The sequence below is a fragment of the Musca domestica genome, unplaced genomic scaffold, assembly GCF_030504385.1.
Source record: "Musca domestica strain aabys unplaced genomic scaffold, Musca_domestica.polishedcontigs.V.1.1 63, whole genome shotgun sequence".
Classification (NCBI taxonomy): Eukaryota; Metazoa; Arthropoda; class Insecta; order Diptera; family Muscidae; genus Musca; species Musca domestica.
The window spans coordinates 4,669,813-4,680,826 of NW_026712370.1; the positions used below are offsets into that span (position 1 = coordinate 4,669,813).

At 35.6% G+C, this 11,014-nt stretch overlaps 1 protein-coding gene across 1 annotated transcript in view; it reads right to left on the minus strand.

The window, feature by feature from the left end:
- Nucleotides 1-5,363, minus strand: part of LOC131800459 (GATA zinc finger domain-containing protein 14-like) — a 105,011-nt gene extending 99,648 nt beyond the window's left edge. The window contains exon 1 of the mRNA XM_059129616.1: nucleotides 5,190-5,363. The gene's annotated coding sequence lies outside the window, so the exon portion shown is untranslated. The remainder of the gene's footprint in view (nucleotides 1-5,189) is intronic.
- Between the last annotated feature and the right edge of the window lie 5,651 nt (nucleotides 5,364-11,014).

The window sequence follows — 11,014 nt, forward strand, 5'->3', positions numbered from 1 at the left end:
TTTGGGGGATAGAAATTTCGATTGTCAAAAAAAAAAAAATGTTAAGTTCTACTACAGCAATGAGGAAAATAGAATTAGCTGTGATATTTCGTAGTTGCCTTAAAGATTGTTTTTTTTTTTAATTTTTCTCACATTTAAGAATTTTGTGTTATCATGTGGCCACAAATAAAATGATTAACTATTGAATAATACTCGAATCCACACTGGAGATTTGTCTACAGTCAAATGTTTTTCTTCAATTAATTGGAACTACTTTCTTTCAATACTATTCTTTGAATTTACTGAGATATTCTTTGATTATGATTAATTTCATTTTCAAAAAGTTTATAATAAACATTTTCTTTCAAAAAATTTTTTTGAAAATTAAATGTTGTTGTCAGAACTTATACAATATTTCGTTTAAATTTCAAAATTTGGACCTACATTGAGTATGTTCCGTGATAAATTTGATTCGGGTTTCAAGTCTCTATATAATGAAACTAAGGAATCCAAAAAATTAGGGAAAAATATTATAACATGTACGCATTCCTCAATAGCCGATAATTTCTTTCTCATTTCAGAAAATACATATTTTTCTTATTTTCTCCAGAAGCAAGAAACAAAGTATCAGTGGGTTTTGCCGACAGATATTTGCCCTTAGCCAAAGTTCGATTATTTCAATATATTTTGATTTTTTTTAATTGTTGACCATCTATGGAGTAGGATCGGAAGTAATGGGTCAATATCTTCCATTTCGTATTGAAACTAAATAAATATTGCAACGAGCCAGGTTTAGACTACATTGGTTACTTTCTTCAATTTATATGAGATATTTTTAGATCATGTTAAAATGTGCGTAAGGTACCGAATATAGTCGACACTTCATCTAATACAGATAAAAATATTGGTATGGGCAATATTACAAGAATTCAAACATGTAAAGGTTGTGATGAAAAAACTGCAATCAACTTCAGACTGCTGTCATTTCTAAGCCACTCGTCCGACAGCTGTTAAAATTATTCCAGTGACAGCTCATTATATTATTTACAAGCGAACAAAAGCATTTGGTGTGTGATAGTGTGATTTCTTTATATTGGACTGTGAAACCAAAAGCAACAAACCACAACTCCAATCGTTGGAGAACTCCAGCATTTAAATGTGAATAAACCTTTTCTGTCTCATACCATCGCTCGTTACCGTGATATTGGTACCGTAGCCCGAGGAAGTGGACGGAAGAAAACAGCAACATCAGCAGAAATGGTTTGAAAAGTAAAGAAGCGAGTGAGCGAAACCCGTGTCGCAGTGGCCGAAGATTGTATCGTGAGCTGAAGATATCGCAATACTCCATCCGGCAAAAATTAAAAAATGAGGTCGGGTAAAGCCATTGAAATTCCATAAACTGCAAGAACTTACACAGCAACAGAAAGCCTCAAAAGAGGTAAAGAGTTGCTTCGCTTGGCCGAAAGTGGTGAACTGCCGAATTTGGTTTTCTCCGATGAGAAAACATTCGTGGTCCAGCAGTTTGTAAACAAACAAAATTATCGTGTTTACTTACCAAAGAGGTCCTGCTCGTATTAATCGACCGTGGCATCAGAATAAATACCGAATATTATCGTGAAAATATTCTGGAGGGTGTATTAAAGCCTTGGGCACTCAAACATTTTGGCCGCAGATCTTGGACATTCGAAAAGGATTCTGCACCATCGCACTCAGCATGTGCCATCCATGAATGGTCACAAAATGAGGTTCCTCGCTTCATTTCCATCTCCGGATACCAATCCATTGGACTATTGTGTCTGGAGTATTTTAGAAAGCAAGGTTGGCACTAAAAAATACCAAAGTGTCGATCACCTCAGGCAAGCGCTTTGTCGGGAATGGGCCAAAATACCGCAGAGCAACATTCGAGCAGCGTGTGACGGTTTCACTGGCCGTTTGAAGCCCATAATTCGTGTCAAAGGTGACCAATTCGAACAAATCCAAACTTATTCTAAAATGCTATTTCCGACATGCTTTACTTTCATTCAATAAAATTTAAAACAAAAATGTAAAAATTAAGGCGTTTGACTTTGTTGCAGTTTTTTATGTCACCCTGTACATTTAATGTTTCGGCACTGGAGCTAGAACCCATAACGGAATACAGATATCAATATTTAGGCAAATCCGTGAACAAATATGGCAAATATCGTCAAAATAATGATTATCGGGAGGTACCGTTATATAGCGGCTAAACAAAAACATGGATTGATATATCTCTTTTTCATTACAAATTGTTGTGCCAAATTTTGAAGCTCTACGTCAAATTATGTGGGATGTATCGTGGCGGGCAGACAGACAGACGGACATCGTTAAATCGACTTAGAATTTTATGCTGATCATGAATTTATATACTTTATTGTCTACGACGGATATTTAGGGATGTTACAAACGAAATACAGCCCAGAAATACCTCTGCCAAATTCTATCAAGATCGGTCCAGATTTGGATATAGCTCCCATACATATCTTCAACCGATTTCGGGTTAATCGTGCACCAAATGGTCAATATCAATCGAACTGCCCTGAATTTTGGCGCATTCAGTCTAGAAGCAAGTACATCCAATTTGGTGAAAATCGGTTCGGAAATTGTTTTAGCTCCCGTATATATGTTTCATCAGATTAGGTGGCAACACTGATATTTGGTACCAGATATCTTATAGAACTCGGAAAGATATTTGCCAAATTTTATGGAGATCGGCTAAGATTTGAATATAGCTCCCATACATATCCTTAATCCGATTTCTGGTTTATTGTGCAAATAATGGCTAATATCAGCCCAAATGGAGTGAATTTTGAGACGTACGTTTTCATTTAGTGGAATTCGGCTCCCATACATATTTTTATACCCTCCACCATACTATGGAGGGTATATTAATTTTGTCATTCCGTTTGTAACTCCTTGAAATACTCATGTCAGACCCTACAAAGTATATATATTCTTGATCAGCGTAAAATTCTAAGACGATTGAGCCATGTCCGTCTGTCTGTGTGTCTGTCGGTCTGTCTGTCTGTCCGTCTGTCTGTTGTAATCACGCTATCTTTTGAACAAATTGAGATAGAAGGCTAAAATTTTGCACACATGATTATTTTGCCAGTAGGCAGGTTAAGTTCGTAAATGGGCCATGTAGGTCCAAGTTATGATATAGCCCCCATATAACTGTACCTCCCGATATTCGGTATTTTGATGATTTTAGCGACATTATTTACCGGGATTGTTTCAAATTTCGCATGTGAAGTTCGTAATGGATACTTCAGCCCATGCCAGAAAATGGTCTGTGCAGGTCCACGTCTTCGTATAGCCCCCATATAACAGTACCCCCCATATTCGGTATTTTAATGATTTTAGCTACATTATAAACAGATTTTTCTTCAAGTTTCGCATTTAAATATTGTAATAACCTATGACAAAAGTTACCTATGCAGGCCCACGTAGTCGTATAAGCATTCGGTATTCTTAAGATTTTAACAGAATTTTTAACGGATTTTATTTTTTTTTTTTGGAAATTGCCAAATTTGTACCAAATGGTGGAGGGTATTAAAAGTTCGGCCCGACCGAACTTACAGCTTTTGTACTTGTTTTTATGTAGCTTCGGCGTAATTTGGTATTGGTAGTTATTTGCTATCTCAGACATTTTGATAAAATACCATCTCGCGACAATATTCCATATGTATATATGGCTTTGGAGTTATGAGGAGACTTTGACCAGATTTTTAAACGATTTTTACCTAATTTCAGGTTTTATCATGGTGGAGGTTATTAAAATGAACTTAATGCCATTTTCAGTTGTTAAGAATATATATTGAACTAGAAATTTACCATTGTCCTCATACTCGTGTTTATTCAATCAGATAATTATTTGTAAAATAACTGCAAGATTTTTGGCTAAATTATTATTATTAATCATACGCCCAAGTAACAGATTTTGAATAAATTAATAACACTCATACGCAACCGCTTCAATGATGACTTCAAATTGTCAACTTCTGTGACTTGAGGCTTTCAATTAATTTTTTTATTCAAATCATAAAAAACAGTTCCATAAAACGAATGCACTTTTCTTTTGCCACTTATTATAAAAATGTGAATTTATTTTTGTTTATAATTATTTATTTGTTTTTTTTTTTGCAAACATGTTGTTTGTTTATTTGCATTTGTTGAAATTTATTAAAATCATATATTTTGTATTTTAGTTTTAGACTTAGCGTCTTCTTCTTTTTTTGGTCGCACACAATTTCCACTTCTATTTTTTTTTCATTTCATTATTTGTGTGTTGCTGTTGTTGATTTATTTTATTTTTAGCAGCAATGGATTCTAAAATAAACACACGCGATCTCTAAGCAGTTGCCTGCCTCAGGCGGCCTCTTGCGTCGTTGGCTTGGCACGACTTGTTGGCCCGAACACCACCTCCGCTGTCGCCCCGTTCGGAGGTAGGCAGTTTTTCATAAATTTTATGTTCTTTGTTGTTGATATTCAATTTTCACTTGAAGTAAATTTATTTAATTTTCATTTTGGTTTTGGCCTTATTTCAAAAATATATAAAAAAATGAGAAACTAAATTTCCTTATTGTAGCATTTTCACCGGTGTACATCTGTTTTCTCTGAGTCATGTGCGTTAGTGGACCAAGATACTCGATTTTTTTTTTTGATATCTAAGTTTGTTTTGTATATATATTTGATTTTAGAACCAAACATATGTTTTTTTTTTTTGTATGTCAAGCTTGTGTGTGTGTGTGTCTATGTGCATAGAAACGTGTGTTGAAAACTGTGCCATGTTTCTTCATATTTTATTGGGAATTTATTGTGACATTGTTTTGGGTATTCCAATGGAGGGAAGGTGTTGTTGTTATACTCATTTTTCTATTTTTTACTTTCACTTCTTGAAAAACACAAAATTTTCAAAATTCACTTAAAACGTCAGCCAACCATGGCCAATGTGAAAATTGGTAGGCGACTCATGCAATCAAAAAAATATAGATTTCTAAAAGAAATTTTCACCATATGTTCCGTGTGAAAGACAAAATCTTTTTTTGGCAAAACAGAAATTCATTACTCATCACCAAATGAAATTGTTAATATTTTTTTTTTTTTTTTGAAAATTTTTAATGCAACGCAATAATCGAGATTTTTCTATTAATTTTCTTTCTGATAATTTCACAAAATTTCATCAACTTTACATTTTTTTCACAGATTTCCTCTTAACTCCACAAGATATTGCTTCAAATTTTCACTCGAAGTCAATACATATATATATGTTTGCGTAGATTTTTCTTTGCTTCCAAAATTTTCTTTGTTTGTTTCGCAATACAAAAACAACAACAACAAAAAATTATATTGCTTTTCACCGCCGAGTTGTGTATGGACGCACGGAAAATCCACTTGAACCGCTCACGTAGTAGCTCTTACCGCAACTGATCGCACATTTGAAAAAGAAAGGAGATTTTCAAAAAGAATTTTTCTTTTTTCCCAAAAATTTCCTATCCAAGAGATTGGAAGCCAGCCATCTGCATATGGAGAGAGAGGAAGAGAGTGAGAAAAAAGAGAGAGTATATTGGCAAAATTATGAAATTTCTCAATTTTGAAGTTTCCATTTTGAAAATCCCTCAAAAATGTGCATGGATGCTGCCGCTGATGAGATTTGTTCATGACACTCATGTGGGAAATTTTAGCAGAGGAATAATAAATGGCTCATAATCTGAGTTTTTTTAAGTGGTTTTTATTTTGTGAAAGGTAGTAGTCTGATTTAATAGATAATTAGTTATATTATTCCGCTGAACGAATATGCTTTGTAAATATGGGAAATATAACGACAATACTTTGAAAATCATGATAATGTTGCCGAATGTGTGGGAAAATTGCGTACGGATCTGGGAAAAAGGAAGCAACTTCAGCTCCGTTTGTAAAATAGCTAAATTATCCCATTTGGACCACAGAAAACCCTCACGCTTACATTGTAAAGCCGATGCACACAAAACGAGTCACTGGATCGGATGGAGAATGGAAAACAAAATTTTGACCAGTTATATATCTGTATTGCTACCATGAGCCAAGAAAAGCCTTAATCGAAAGAATTTTATAATTTATTACAGAGTAACAGATTGGGCTACACATTATCTTTGATAAAAGAAATCATATATTTCGAATCAAAAATAGGTGGTCGCAGTCCTGAAATGAATGAAAAACACTTTTAAAATTTTTTGAGTTAAAGTCTTAATAATTGATTGACATCTGGTAAAGTGAATAATTTAGCAAGACATACAAAGCCGTATTCACTAAAAGCAATCGCACAATAAATATAATTTATATTTTATAATAAATGTAGCATACCTTAAGGCGAAACTTATATTTTAATCTATAAGATATATATAAAGACCAAGAATTTACGCCCTGATAAACGGTTGAAGCCGGGAGCCGGAGTCTACTGTGCCGGAGTCTACTGTGAAAGTTTAAATATCCGACGATCCTTCAAATTAAACAATGACAGTAGTGTTTTTCAGGCAGAAATTTTCGCTATCAGGAAGGCCATAGAACTGCTGGCAAATAGAGTCAATGAACTGGACGGACCGGTGACTATATATGTCGATAGTCAAGCGGCCCTGAAGACCCTGAATTCTTTTACAATCAAATCTATGACGGTTCTGGAATGCTCTGGAAAAGGTTAAATCGTTTGTCAAACCCTGTTGGGTCCCCAGACATTGTTACATAGCTGGCAATGAATCTGCTGACGAATTGGCCAGGCGCGGATTTGAGTCCGTAGATCTAGAGATTGAGAGCTCAGTGAAACCACCCTTACGTCACTTTTTCCAAATTCTGCATAAGCATTATTATGGGAAATTTCAGCAAAACTGGCTATCTGGAAGGGGATGTAATGTCTCCAAAAAGATCTGGCTGGTGATCTCCGAATGCAGGTCTAGGTCGACGAAGATGGACTTGAAATTTGTGGTAGGCCTAATTACAGGACACTGCAACATTAAGGCCATGACATTCAAATGGGGGTGGACGATACTGCAGGCTTTGTCAGGAAGAGGAAGAATTGAGACGGTGGAACACTTACTATGCCACTGTCCAGCTCTTATAGGAGCAAGACAGAGGCTACTGGGTAGGCAAATTCTGTCGGATTTGTCTTCCCTCTCCGACACTGAGCCAGCAGCCATCCTTCAGTCAGCCAGACGACTAAAATGGCTAAAGATGATGCTTTAACAAACCGTGGACATAAACCTCTTAAACTCTCTATTCCCTATACAATTTCTTATTTCTTCTTTCCTTTCTTTTCTCTAGTCTACCCTTATCTTTCCCTAATTAGGATGAACACAATGGACCAAAAGGTCTCCGAGTGGAGTGGTGGCATTTCTTACAACCACGCATCCTTTAACCTAACCTAATTATGTATTGGGTAAAGTGATAGAGCTGCAATTTTGAAATTGGATATTGAGGCCTCTTTTGATTTCTGGGTTTACATATGGAGACTTTGAAATAGTTTTGGAAAAAAATTGGATGTGGGTCCATTGTGCAATGTTTTACTAAAATACTCATCGTTAAGGCTCAAAATGAAAGATATTTAAGATTTTTTGGTGTAAAATTAATCTTTCCGGAAGAGAAAAACCCTAAATAATATATACAACTTGAACTTGAGTCTGAAAAATTAGTACGAGGTATAAAGTTTTGATAAAAAAAATTATCCATCTGAACAAATTGTGCATTTTGAGTAATAAAAAAACCAAACACGAATGGTTGGATAGAATCTAAAATTATAGAGGGAACCTTTTGCTGACAATGTAGCGCGAACGTACTAAGGCCAAATATAAGAAAACAAGAATTATCCGTTCAGCGTACGGTGTTTAATACAATTTAATATTTATCGCAACTCGAGGAACGCATTTTAAAAACTAAGACATTATTTCTAGCCTAGACACCAGCTATGACCTCAATGGCAACATTTCAAAATTCCAGCACCATCCTTTCCCTCAAAACGAAATTGTATCAAATTGCCACCATTTAGTACACCAGTAACAATTTAGTACACTTAGACTATAAACTTAGTACACGTTTTTGAAATCATTTCATTATATCGTACCCACTTGATTCTCACATAAAATTTTATGATAATTTATTCAACTTTAATACTCTTTGTACACTTAATGTTTGAATTCCCTAACACCATTTGATTCGTCTATCCTATACAAAATAACAAAGACACTCATTCCAAATTTCAGATTGCCACCTCCATCAATTCCCCAAATACGTAATCTAATACCATTTTTCAACATTTTAGCTCTATCCTATCATATAATACCAAATGTTAACAAATGTAGTAAATTTTGTACTTTTTTCAAATTTCCAAAAAATCTTTAGTACATCTATCCTGAAGCCAATCATCGATCCAAATCCAATTAATCTAGAATCGAATTAATCTAGCACATTTATAGTTCCAATTACACTCTAACATTAAACCACACGCAAACACCACATAGTGGTAAGGCAAGAAGTGTGCCAAATTTGATCGAAATCGGTTCAGATATAGCTTCTCCCGTATACATTTTTCATCCGATTTGTTATTTTTGTCCTCCGCAGCCGCAATATGCACTCTGTAACAACAATATTTGGGGAAATATATCAATTGCAGCTCAGAAATACCTTTGCTAAATTTTATCGATATCGGTTCAGATTTGGATATAGCTCCCATATATAACTTCGTCCGATTTATCTTTTATTGTGCACCAAACGTTTAATGTTTACCCAAATGGGTTGAAATTTGGCAAACACGACCGAATTGAGTCTTGAAGGTAGTATGCCAAATTTGGTGAAGCATATATTGTTTATCCGATTTGTTGTATTTGTTACCCACAGCCGTAATATGCACTCCGTAACAACGATTTTCAGGGAAATATATCAAATACAGCAAAGAAATATCTTTGCCAAATTTTATCGATATCGGTTCAGATTTGAATATAGCTCCCACATATATTTTTATCCGATTTCAAATTATTTGTGCACCAAATGGGCAATACAAGTCCGAATTTAAAAGATACGAATGCTTCGGCATATTTAGTCCTTTGAACTTTAAATTATAATTATAATCATAGCGTGTATGATTGAATTCTCCCATAAAAACTTTTAATTGTTATGTGAAGCTCTACTAAATTAGCAAAGTGGTGTAGGGTATCATAAAGTCGGCCCCGCCCAACTTTAGGACGGTTTTGCCGTTAGATGTATGCTCACAGCTATTTAAATATATTTGGACTACCGTTAATATCAATTGTTGAGCATTTTGAGTGGAGCATATATTGTCGTATCACATATAGATTATATCGACTACTTTCTCGACTTAGCATGAGTTATTTCACTTTTTTTGGAAATTTTGCAATTGGCGTGAGGTACCAAAATTGGTGGACCATTTTACTTCATCTAATACTAAAATGAATTTTCCAGAAAAAAAGTTATTCGTGATGGAGTTCAAGCGGGATAATGTGATTTCTTTATAGTTGGCTGGAAAACCACAAGTGGCTATCGTTAGAGCACCCCAGCATTTAAAAGTAAATAAATCTTTTGTTTCTCGTACCATCGCTCGTTACCGAGATACTCGTAACGTAGTACGACGTCAAGGAAGTGGACTTAAGAAAACAGCAACATCAGCAGAAATGGTTCGTAAAGTAAAGAAGCGACTTGATTGAAACCCGCGTCGCAGTGGCCGAAAAATGGCTCGTGAGCTGAACATATGGCAATTCCATTCGGCAAATGTTGAAAAATGGGCTCGGGGTAAAGCCATTGAAATTCCAAAAATTGCAAGAACTTACACAGCAACATAAAGAAAATAGACTCAAAAGAGCAAAAGAGTTGCTTCGCTTGGTCGAAAGTGGTGAACTGTCGAATTTGATTTTCTCCGATTAAGAAACGAAAACATTCGTTGTCCAGCAATTTGTAAACAAACGAAATGATCGTGTTTACTCGCCAAAGAGCTTAGCTGAAAATGTGCACCTTCGATTGGCCACCAGAACTCAAGCGCCGGCCATGGTGATGGTGTGGGCCGCAATAACAGCCGATAGTCGCTCTCCGCTCGTATTTATCGACCGTGGCATCAGAATAAATGCCGACTATTATCGCGAAAATATTCTGGAGGATGTATTAAAGCCTTGGACAGGCAAACATTTTGGCCGCAGATCTTGGACATTCCAACAGGACTCAGCACCATTGCACTCAGCACTTGCCATCCAAGAATGGTTACAAAATGAGGTTCCTCGCTTCATATCCAGCGCACAATGGCAACCAAAATCTCCGGATACCAAACCGTTGGACTATTGTTTCTGGAGTATTTTGGAAAGCCAGGTTGGCACTAAAAATACCAAAGTGTCGATCACTTCAAGCAAACGCTTCGCCGGGAATGGGCCAAATTACCGCAGAGCAACATTCGAGCAGCGTGTGACGATTTCATTCGCCTTTTGAAGGCTATAATTCGTGCCAAAGGTGACCAATTCGTACAAATCTAAACTTATTCTAAAGTTTGATGCTATTTCCGATTTTTTTTGCTTTCATTCAATGAAATTAAAAAAAAAAAAATGTAAAAATTATGGCATTTGACTTTGTTGCAGTTTTGTATCTTACCATGTATATACCCTCTGTAACCATATGGCTGAGGGTATAAACATTTAAATGTAGTGGCAAAATCAGCAGCAGCTTACTGAGGTATGGGTTTTGAATAAAGAATTTTCATTGTCGTATTATGCGGTTTGCATCCATTTCCAGATTCCAATTCCCATGCATAAAGTACAGGGTTGTTCATATTCGACGGACCCATCTGGCAACGCCATAACTTTTGCGCCAAGCAGATTTTTAACATGAACCAATACACGCCACGCGAACGCTCTGAAATAGTTAAAATTTACATTCAACAGAAGAAGTCAATTGTGAAAAACATTAAAAAATATGAGAAGTGCGCCTTCGAAGAACACCACTAAGCGTTTATACGAAAAATTTTCGACTGGTAAGGCTCTTTCTAATCCGAAGA